General features: G+C 46.1%; 1 protein-coding gene across 6 annotated transcripts in view; it reads right to left on the bottom strand.

Annotated features, from left to right (window-relative positions):
- LOC309626986 (endophilin-A3) overlaps nt 1-11,701 on the bottom strand; it is a 651,420-nt gene that overhangs the window by 602,788 nt on the left and 36,931 nt on the right. For 5 of the 6 annotated variants that reach the window (XM_082388465.1, XM_082388463.1, XM_082388462.1 and 2 more), the window contains exon 3: nt 217-283. The gene's annotated coding sequence lies outside the window, so the exon portion shown is untranslated. Of the gene's footprint in view, nt 1-216; nt 3,038-11,701 lie in introns of those variants that run through there. The other variant, XM_082388456.1, reaches the window with a different exon arrangement.

Genomic DNA, 11,701 nt, shown 5'->3' with positions numbered 1-11,701 from the left:
CACCTCTGCAATTAGAACACAAAAGGAAACACAATGTTTAGATTTATAACCATTTTAAGAGCACTCATCATGGATTATGTTCCCAAGTTTTTATTAACCACCTTGTGATTATGAATTACAACCTATTATCATGCTGTTAATCTAAATGTTTACCTTGCTGGGACAGCAAAGCCCTTTAGATCAGTAACCATATCTCGAATGTTTTAAAAAACTCACCTTTTGTGTGAAAACGGCTGGACTAGCTCCCTTCTCACTTTGTGTTTTCCAGACCAGGGGCCTTGTTCTGAGGGAAACAATAAACAGATAAAATAGGTGAGCAGTATGGCAAGTTCAGGTCAAGAGCACTAGATTGAGAACCCAGGAACCAGGGTGTCATTCTAATACGTAATTAATTTAGTTCTAAATGTAATGAACTGTGTGACTTTGGGTATGTCCCTTCCCCTAATGGGCCTCAGTTTCCTCATCTGAGAACTGATGTTGATGGTCCAGGTGATCTCTGAGGAAGGGGTCTACTTGGGCTAAGCGGCAGAGGCACATCGTCCATTTATGGAGAACGCAGCAGAGACTCATTCCCTAGGGCTGGCCCCAGGGAAAATGGGCTCCCCTTGTTGGCCCTGGACTTAGGGGGACAGATTGGAGAATATGAAAACAAGGCTCCTCTTCTTTGTGTTTAAACATCCTGCTGTGCAGGAATACCATCAAGTAACTCTAAAGCACCTCTCCCTTCCCCTTTCCTCCTCTCTCCCCCTGCCACCAGCCATTTATCTACTTGAGAATGATGAGTCCAAGAGGTGAGGAGGGTGCCAGCTTGCCCTATAGTCTAAGAGGCATCTGTGTAAGTCGAGGTACTCCAGAGAAATAGAACCAATAGGATGTGTATGTATACATATAGAGATAGATTTATTTTAAGTACCTGTCTCACAAAATTATGGAGACTGGCAAATCCAGAAACTTCAGGGTGGACCAGAAAGCTAGAGACTCAGGGAAGAGCTGATGTTACAGCTCAAGTTCAAAGTTCTTCTGCTGGCAGAATTCCTTCTTGCTCAGAGTAGGTCAGACTTTGTTCTAGCCTTCAACTGATTGGATGAGGCCCACACACAGTATGGAGGGCAATCTGATTTACTCAAAGTCCACTGATTTAACTGTGAATCTCATACAAAAGCTCCCTCACAGAAACATCCAGAACAATGTTTGACCAAATACCTGGGCACTGTGGCCCAGCCTAACTGATACATGAAATTAACCAACGTAAGTCCATCCCTTGTCGACTCAGTACCCATACACGTCTCCTTAAATGATAGTTAATCTCAGAACAAAGACAATAACAAGATCATAATTCCACCTAACATGATACCACTATCCTGTGAACAGCTGAAAACACACTAACCCTTTCCCCAGAAGAGGATGCAAACTCCTTGAATAATATTTACTCTTCTCCTTAATATCTTGTATCTTAAATACTGTGATGTAAAGTTAACCACACCTAATTTACACAATGTTATATATCATTTATATCTCAATAGATCTGGGAAAAAATTTTAAAACAGCCCTTAAATACTATGATATAAAGTCAATACATCCATCTTATGTTACATGATACACACACGCATATACATATATTCATAACAAAATAAGGGAGAAATACTCATTTCTGTAACTGGTTACCTGCTCATAGCTAGTTTTTATAACTACATTCTCCACTATGCATTCCATATGCCCTTTGCTTTTAGCAAGCACCTCAGGTGGTCATGATTCTTTACCTGGTGGGTAAAGAACCCTGAAGGGTCTGAGCCATTAGTGGTCCTACTTGGATTAGGTTTTCCATTGATCTTAATCACAGGGCATGGTAACACTAATAGATGGCCTAAGGCATCTCCTATATTCCAAACACTCTCTTCCTTACACCCATTGTGGAGTAGTTGTCCAATTTCCGTAGTTCTCCAATTTCCCTTTGATAGTCAGAATCAATCACCCCACCCAACACAGTAAATCCCTTCTTTGCTTGTTGACTTAAAGCCATGAGGAGCCCAAAGTGGCTGGGTGGCACTCTTAACTTCCAGTCCAATGGAATCATCATGTCTCCTCGTGGAAGCATTCTTCCCTTTTAGAACAAAGACCTCTAGGCCAGCAGAGCACAGCATCGTGGAGACAGGAAGGAAAAATCTTGCTAGTGGGTCACTAGGGGTAATAATGGTTCCTCTCCCATTTCCACCCCTGGATTCCTTGACCCACGAATCCTGGCTATCGAGAAACAGTACCACATATCAGATGCTGATTCAGAGCATATACGGCCTCCTGGAGAACCCTGTCCCAACCCTGCAAGGTATCGCCGCCTAGCTGGTGCTATAACTTAGTTTGCAAAAAGCCATTCCACCATGCTATCAAGCCAACTGCTTCAGGATGGTGGGGAACATGATAAGACCAGCAAATCCCATGATCAAGAGCCCACTGTTACACCTCATTTGCTATCAAGTGAGTTCCTTGATCAGAAACAATACTGTGTGCAATACCATGACAGTGCATGAGGCATCCTAAAAGTCCATGGATGATAGTTTTGACAGAAGCACTGCATATAGGGAAGGCAAATCCATATCCAGAGTGAGTGTCTATTCCAGTGAGAACAAAATGCTACTGCCTACAAGACAATATCCAAACACACAAGGCCACCCCAATTCCAGCCACTGCTTACTTCTCCAGCCTCATCTGTCATCACTGCCCCCCCCCAAATTCCCTGATGGAGCCCCCAGAGAAACTTCTTCTTTCCCAACTTTGCCATGATCTTTAATAACTCTGCATCTTCACCCACCCATTCATTGACTCATTTGTTCACAGATTCATTGAGTCATTAAGTATCCACTGGTGAGCAGGACAACAAGGTCTTTGCAGATATGTGTTAAATAAGTTAATACTCTAATGAGATGGCTGGTATGATAGGGAATGTAGTCGGTGCTAGGACAGGAGAAAAAAGTGCCTAATCCACAGAGTAGATGAAGACACCCTGAGGACGAGACATTTCAATTGAGATCTGAAGAATGCATAGGCATCAGCCTGGTGAAAGAAGTCAGAAGGGTGTTCTGCCAGAGGGGGCAGAATATGTGAAATCCTGGGAGTGAGAGTTGCTGTGACAGAGCAACAGGAGGAGGGGGAGGGAAAGGAGGAGGAGAGGGAGAGGGAGGAGGAGGGGAATGGAACTGGGAGACACCCAGAGGCTGATGCAATATTCTGAGCAAGAGATGATGAAGGCTTGAGATACATGGATGGATTTTAGAGATATCTAGTAGAAGAAATAGAACTTGGTGAATGATTGGCTGTGGAGAGTTGAGAGAATGCAAGAATATTTCCAGGTTTCTGGCGTAGGCAACTAGGAAGAGAGTATCACTAGCTACTGAGATGTTCACTATTTATCCCCAGACCCTGGGAAATATTTGTTGACTAAATCAATGAGTCAATGGAAGAATGAGAATAGTCGGGCAGGAAGATGAGATGATGCCTTTGGTTTTGGATATGGTGGTTGTAAGGCACCTGTGGGATATCTGAGTGGAGATGTCCAGGAGGTCATATTGCATATGCAGGTCTGAGCTCTAGAGAGAAGTCTGGCCAGAGCCTTTGCACATGCTATTCTGTCTGTAAAGTGGGAATAACAGTGTCTCCTCTGCCTCTGATCCCCACAAGAATCAAATGAGGGAAGAAGTGGTGCTTGGAAGAAATCATATGCTGGAGGAAACGGTTTAGACTTGAAATCAGACAGACCTGGTTTTAATCTGTGCTTGTCTCTTTATAAGCTGTGTGTCCTTGGGTAAGTCACTTAATATCTCTGAGCCTTGGGTTTTCATACACAAAATGGAGTTGATACCACCCCTCCCTTCAGGTTACCTTGAAGCTTAGCTCAGCTAAGGATATGGAGCTCCCTTTATACCTGGTGCTGTGAAAGGGCTCAGTATGGCAGCCATCCCTGCTATTGTCTTTTACATTGTGTTCATAATGCCCTTAGTCCTTGTCATTTCTTTTTTTTTTTAATTTAATTTATTTTATTTTATTGGCCGTGCCATGTGGCATGTAGGATCTTAGTTCCCTGACCAGAGATCAAACCCAGGCCCCCTGCAGTGGAAGCGTGGAATCTTAACCACTGGACCACCAGGGAAGTCCCTAGTCCTTGTCATTTCTAATTACTTTGAGGAGGTGTGACTTTGAGTCCCTCTTTCCTCCACCCATTCAAAAGGTCAGATGTGTACCTCTGTCTCATGGGTCTTCCCACCTTTCTCCCTCACAATGTAATTCTATACCGTGGCTTCTCCATATAACTAGACCAAAAACATGGTAAAAGTCCATGTCAGTTTCATGTGGAATGTCAGCTTCCTGTGGCCAGCTCCACAGAACCAAAGGCATTCCAAGCTCAGGTTCTAAAGCCAGTAAGAACTACTTTCAAACACCCACCTTGCAGCTGGGTAACCTTGGGCACCTTGTTTAACCTCTCTGAACCTCTGGTTTCCTTATCTGTATAATCAGAATAATATTAGTGCCTGCCTCACAGACTTGCATGAAGGAACAAAGAAGGCTGTGGTAAAGCAGTTTATCAAGGAATCTCAATGCACTGGGGTGAATGAATACGATTGTTTTATTTATTGAAAACTTGCCGTATTAGTCATGGTCTGTCAAACCCTCTTTTCCTATTGGATAATAGCACCCTTGATGATATTTCATTCTGGTTCTAATATAACTTCTTGGCTACTTTTTGTTCATCCATTTTTCTGTTATTGTTGCTTTGAAAACAGTCTTGTTTCAATTCTTAAGATTTAGTTTTGTTCAATGAAAGACGACGGATTCTGGATCCAGCTGCCTTGGTTGTAATCCCAACTCTACAATTACTAGCTGGGAACTTTGGGCAAGTTACTAAACCTCTCTGTGCCCCCATTTTCCTCATCTGTAAAATGGGAATAATGATAGTACCTACCTCATAGGATTGTTGCCACGGTTAAATGAAATCAAAGCCCTAGAAGAGTGCCAGGCACACAAAGTGTGTAAGTTTTGCTATTATTATACCCAACTCAAAGACCCTCCCCTTCTCTTCTCCAGGCAAGGCTAGATCTGTGTCTTTGTCTGTTTGAGTTCTGTGGTCTCTCTCATCAGCCTTCCCTCTCCATCGTTCCAAAATGAGACCAACCTTGGGGCCTGGAGGAATAAGTAAAAGATAGCTATTGTCCCACTTGCCCCAGCCAGGGAGACCTTCTTTCCTACACAGCAGTAATACACTACACATGGGCTTGATGCCGGCAGGTGGTGCATTCAATAGGCCTGCAAAGGAGGGCTCCCTCCTGGGCACCTCCCAGAGCCATAGATGATCCCTTTAGACTCTTGGCCTGTATATTCCTGCCCCAGCTCACAGCATCCTGTGACATGCTTCTGATGTCCTATTCAGTAGTGGTCACTGGCTCCCAAACTCACCTACCCTCAGCCCCCAACTATTAAACCCATGGACCTGTGCAGAATCGATTTTATGTTCCACCTGGGACTGAAACTCCAAGGCCAGAGGCCAAGGAATGGGGAGGTAAGTCCTTCCCCCTCTCTACCCATAGCCCCCACCATGCAGCTCACCCCACGGGCCCTCTCCCACACCTGGGCACTGCTGTATCAGGCTGTGTCAAGGGCTCATTGGTTCCTGACTGAGCCAGGACTCCATCAAACCCACATCCCCCCAATTTGACAAGGGTTTCCCCTGAGGCATCCCTCCCTTGGCTTCAAAGAGAGAAATAGCCCTTTCCACTCCCCTGACAGGCTAAGTCTGTCCTCCTCCAGGCCTCCTCTTCTAGCCAGTGTTGAGAAGCTGGGGCTGGTAGGGTGATGACCACACTTTTCTGCAGAGGTGGTTTCCCCAGCATCCCTATGCCACAGTTCCCCGACCCCAGAATGCAGCCTCCTTAATCCCTTTGTATCTTAGCTGTAGGCTTTGGTTACCAATTCAGGCACACGATAATCATACCATCCTGTGAAATTTTTTTTTTTTAAAGAGAATTTGCACATTGCTCTCAAAATATATTTGAAAGAGTGAATGGAAAACAGGCATATTACAAACCAATATTATAAATATAATAATAAAGTTATAAACTAAGTGACAATCACTAATGCAATAATAAAAATATGAAATTATTATAAATATAATTTTATAAATAATATTTAAGGGACTTCCCTGGTGGTCCAGTGGTTAAGAATCTGCCTTCCAATGCAGGGGACGCGGGTCTGATCCCTAGTCGGGGAAATAAGATCCCACATGCCGCGGGGCAACTAAGCCCGAGCACTCTGGAGCCCGCGCTCCACACCTAGAGAGAAGCCAGTGCGCCACAACAAAGATCCCGCGTGCCGCAACTGAGACCTGACGCAACCAAATAAATAAATTAATTAAAAAAAAAATTTAAATTAAAACCTTTTTATAATTAAATCAGAATGAGCCATATGAAACTGCTGCTTTTTGTAGGTCAAAAGCAGTCATGTGTTGGTAATTTCACGTGGATCAACCTAATGCTTAACTCCTTCTGTGGGCCAGGTACTGTTTCAAAATCTTTACAAATAACCAGTTAATTCTAACAATGATCTTACGAGAAAAGAATTATTATCAAGGCCGTGTTACAGCTGAGGAAACTGAGACACAATTTCTTACTCAAGAAACCTGCCAAGGTCACAAAGCTGCTAAGTGCCATAGCCTGAGTTTAAACCCAAGAAGGCTGACTCCGGATAGCATGCCCTTAACCACCACCCTACTCCTCAGAAGCAGTGATCTGATAAGCAATTAGTTTCCAATGTAGGCCTTTGCCATTTTTATTCCAAAATCAGGGATGGATTATGGACCCGAACCCTGCCAGGCAGAGACCGTGAGCTCAACAGGAAACAACACCCTCGGGCAAAAGGAACAAGGCACAGTTCTCCCTGAGCAAACATAGTTAAGCAGACATGGCACCATGTCTTTTCCTCCCAGCACATCTTTTCTACCTTTCTCCTCCTGGTCAGTCTTCCCATCAGGAAAATGGGCACATGCAATGTGCACTCATGGCAATAGATGCAAGAACTAATTAGCGCCTGAAATGTGTGTCAAAATCCCCTGCTAGAGGTACTATAATAAGGGCAAAGTATTCTCACATAAATTCCAGTTTTGCATCCTGTGGCTCGTTCCTCTCTGGGCAGGAGATGGTGCCCCGTCTTATTGAGATCTGATTTCTAAATGCAACCATGTGTTTTCTTTCATCCAAATGACTGTGCTCATCTCAGGAGCAGCCTTTAATTTTCCTCTTGGAACCAAGGACTATCCTTACTTACAGCAACAAAAGGTCCCTAGGACGGTGAGGTAAGATTTGAATTAAGATACCTTGGCATATTCCACTCCACAGCAATTAATGGGCAACAGGTTTTTAGCAGCACCCACTCTCTTAAGAGCAGTTACTCTTTGCCTGAAGAAACCCTGAGTATCATGTTATCAACTTGTCCTGATTAAGCAGCCCCCAGAGGCTGGCTCTCTGCAAAGTGGGAAACCAGGTCGACGTCATAGTGAGGACCTCTGTCCTCTGAGGGTCCAGCCTGATGGAGAAGCTATGTGGTAATCAGGTCTTGATCTGCATCACTGACATCAAATATGGCGCAGGCTGCATGATTCGGAAGGGGCTGGCTATCCAGTTGGCCCATTATCCAGTTTATTCCTTACTCTCACCTGCCTTTTGGCCACCGTTGTTCATTAGCATCTCTCCCAGGAGAAGAGAGAAAAGGAAAGAAGAGCCAACTTTTGCTTGTCCGTTTGGCTCCTTGTCAACAACTCTGGTAAGTGTTTAATCTGATGGAACCGTGGTCCAAGATGAGAATTTGGATTCTTTCCCTCTCTCTACCCTTTGCCAGGCATGTGAACTCCTGTTAAGGCTTCAAGTCCCAGCCTTCCTGAAGGCCCCCAGGCAAAGTCAGAAGTTAGTCACTCCCTCCCTGGCTCCTGGAGCCCCTCTCCAGGACTAGAGAACACTCCTAACATTGTGCAGTAATGATCAGGGCCCTCATCTGGCTGCCATTGGCCAGGGAGTTCCTCGAGGGTGGGGTGTGCTCTTTCATCAGCTTAAGTCCCCCAGGTTCCAGGCCCAGCACTTGGCACAGGACGGGGGTGTAAGAAATGTATGTTGAACAAACAAATAAACCCAAGAAGACCTTCTTTACTCTTTCCTCTCAAAATCAAGAGTTAATGAGGGTTTTTTTGTTTGGGGGGGGTTTCTAGATTTTGATTGGGGGGGAGGGGTGCCCGTTTGTTATTTTTAAGAAAACAACATCCCAGAATTTCTAGAGAGGGGAAGGCCTTTTTTTTTTAATATTCTCTTTTTTTAATTAATTAATTAATTAATTTTATTTATTTATTTTTGGCCGTGTTGGGTCTTCATTGCTGGGCACAGGCTTTCTCTAATTGCGACGAGCGGGGGCTACTCTTCATTGTGGTGTGCAGGCTTCTCATTGCAGTGGCTTCTCTTGTTGCGGAGCATGGGCTCTAGGTACGTGAGCTTCAGTAGTTGTGGCACGTGGGCTCAGCAGTTGTGGCACGTGGGCTCAGTAGTTGTGGCACACGGGCTCTAGAGCGCAGGCTCAGTAGTTTCGGCACACGGGCTTAGTTGCTCCGCAGCATGTGGGATCTTCCCAGACCAGGGCTCGAACCCGTGTTCCCTGCATTGGCAGGCAGATTCTTAACCACTGCGCCACCTGGGAAGTCCTGGGAAGGCCTTTTTAACAGACTGTTTCACGTCACTCATTCAGCAAATATTTGTTGACTATCCCTGATGTACCAAGTGCTATTTTATATTTTAGATCCTGGAGAAACAAAACAGACAAAGCCCCTGCCCTTGGGACACTTACATTCTAGTGATGGCATTCTTTCTCGGGTACTATATTGACTCTCTTCTCTCTCTAATTTCCTACCTTATATTCACCTCTCTAGTCCTTTTCCCTGAAGACGATGAACCATCTCAACAGTTTTCACCAAATAAGCAAAAATACGCAAAGTACAATTACAAAATAAACACTTAGGTAAAATGGCAGGCACCCCTTTTTGCCCTCTTAGTGGCCCTCAAAATCCATGCTGCTAAGTAAGAAGCTTTTTAGGAGACCAGGTGTCAGAGGCAGGAGGCAGGAGGCAGGAGGCAGGAGGCAATTTCACAGCACAGAGGCAAGTGGCAGGACAGTGTAGCCTTCCCCAAGGCCAGCCACCTCCTTTGACACAATGGCAGCCAAAGACTCCTGAGCCACCCCAGGAAGGACTGTTCCCCAGGAAGGATGCCTGTTCTGAGCAGGGAGGGAGAAGAGGAGACTAAACCACCTCCGGTTCTGCCTGAGTCAGGTCTTTAAGGGGAAGAACATTTAGTTTATCTAAAATGCTGTGAATTCCCACAGCCTTAGGCAGACCCACGTTCCAACGTAAGCACAAAAACAAATTCTAAAGCCAAGTAAATGACTGGTGATGGTGGTGATGAACCACAGGTATGTATTATCGCGACCACTGCTTTTCCCTGAGGATTCTCTCTGTGAGGGGAGGGGATCCACCCCAAAACTGTAAGGTTCAGTTTTTTTAATAAATTTATTTATTTTTTTAACTTATTTTTATTTTTGGCTGTGCTGGGTCTTTGTTGCTGCACAGGCTTTCTCTAGTTGCAGCGAGCGGGGGCTACTCTTTGTTGCGGTGCGCGGGCTTCTCATTGCCGTGGCTTCTCTTGTTGCGGAGCACGGGCTCTAGGCGTTCGGGCTTCAGTAGTTGCGGCACGCGGGCTCAGTAGTTGTGGCTCGCGGGCTTAGTTGCTCCACGGCATGTGGGATCTTCCTGGACCAGGGCTCGACCCCGTGTCCTCTGCATTGGCAGGCGGATTCTTAACCACTGCGCCACCAGGGAAGCCCCCAGCCCATTTTTGAGCAACAGCTTTTAGAGCTTGGTACGTAAATGGTGACTGGCAGATGGATCTGTTCGCACAGTCCCAGCATGTACTGCCGACACCTAAAGGGAAAGAGATACATCGTGGCTGAGGACGTTCCTCTGGTCTTGCCATTCTGACGACTGGCTTTAAAACAAGCAGAGCCGTGATTAAAAAATTCCCTGGCGGTCCAGTAAGTTGACTCCGCGCTTCCACTGCAGGGGGCGCGGGTTTGATCCCTGGTCGGGGAACTAAAATCCTGCATGCCGCGTGCTGCGGACAAAAAAATAAATACATAAAATTAAAAGGAAGATCTTTGTGTGGACAAAAAGGCAATAGCTATTTTTGGATGAGTTGAAGTGATGATTGAAGTCGTTTTGGCTTTCCTGGTGTCTGGGTGGAAAGAGAACACGTGTGTGACTCTGCCCAAAATTACAGCATGCCTACAGGCTCTATCAACGGCTGGGGACAGAGTCCTCATGTGGCATCAGTGAGTTCCACAGAGGCCGGGAGGTATGCAGGGAAAAGCGTGGGTCTGGGGTGGGGGGCACAGCTCTCCAAGGCCTGTTTCTGAGCAATTGGTGGGAACAACTGTTGAGAAATATTTCTACTTCTGCCCAACTATATTCGCTCAGGAGAACTACATACCATGACTTCTGTCTCAGAACAATATTTGCTGCTATTAGCCACCCAAGGGATTGTGTGCACATACGGGCTTCCTGATGAGGTCTTTTGGCTTCATCTGGGGGTTCTCTGTCCTTGTCTCGTGTCTGTCTCCCCCTGAATGACACTGTATGTGGGGGCCTGTTTCCTCTCAAACCCATAGACATGTGCGCGTTTGGCTGTGAGCGAGTATGCAGGCACATTTACCCCTCTTTACAGACCAGGAAGGGCTCTTGAAAGTCTGTCTCAGAGACTTTAGAAAATGTGGGCAAATTCCACACTCAGGGCATTCTATAGAGGGGAGGGGCAGGTGGCAGTCTTGAAGGCTTGCTGGTGGGGAAGGGCTCCCACAGGCACCCCAGGCCCCAGGAAAGCCAGACCTGGAGAGAGAACCCGGGGACTAGACAGTTTTCCCAAAACAGACTGCCTCGCAGTTGCATTCAAGATTATTCAAAATGACTCGGAGCTAAAGCTCTGCACTTGGGCACCAGAGGGCTGCTTGTCCACTGGGCAAGGTCTCTGACACACTGCTAGGTGCAGGAAAGGGCGTTTCTGCCACTCCGTGCTGTTCAGGTGCAGATGTTCCAGGCAGGCAGCCTCAGAATCAAGCTGACACGCATCCCACAGCATGACAACCACGGCGTGAGGTTCTCAGGAAGGGCTGAGTGTGTGCATTAGGTCACTGAGCTCTGTTACCATTTAACCAGCCTCAGCCTGCGTCGTGGTGACACACATCTGCTGACTGGACGGATCAGTGCATCGCGCTGTAGGCTGACTGGTGGGCCATGCTTGAAAGACTCCTGGCATGTGCCCCTGCTTGCATTTTTCACTCTTGACTGAAAGCATATGCTCCGCACAATCAGGACAGTGTTAGCATGTGGGTCCGGGGCGGCTTCCTACACATCTGGCTGAGGCTGGCTGAATCACTTCCCCCGGGAGGGTGGCTTCCAGCCCTGTGACATCTGGAGAGTGGCAGGAAGTGTCTGGATTCATCCCAGAATGATTTTTATCTCCACATGCTTTTCCAATTTCATCAGGGCCTCTGTGCCACATTACAAATGACATGTCCACATGTGCCATAGGCAAGAATGACAGATAGAGAAAAATCATCTTTGACCCTTAAAAGT

Source organism: Balaenoptera borealis (assembly GCF_965194805.1).
Source record: "Balaenoptera borealis genome assembly, chromosome: 3".
NCBI classification, from domain to species: domain Eukaryota; kingdom Metazoa; phylum Chordata; class Mammalia; order Artiodactyla; family Balaenopteridae; genus Balaenoptera; species Balaenoptera borealis.
The sequence above is the reverse complement of the archived record's forward strand: the minus strand, read 5'-3'. Positions and strand labels throughout refer to the sequence as shown.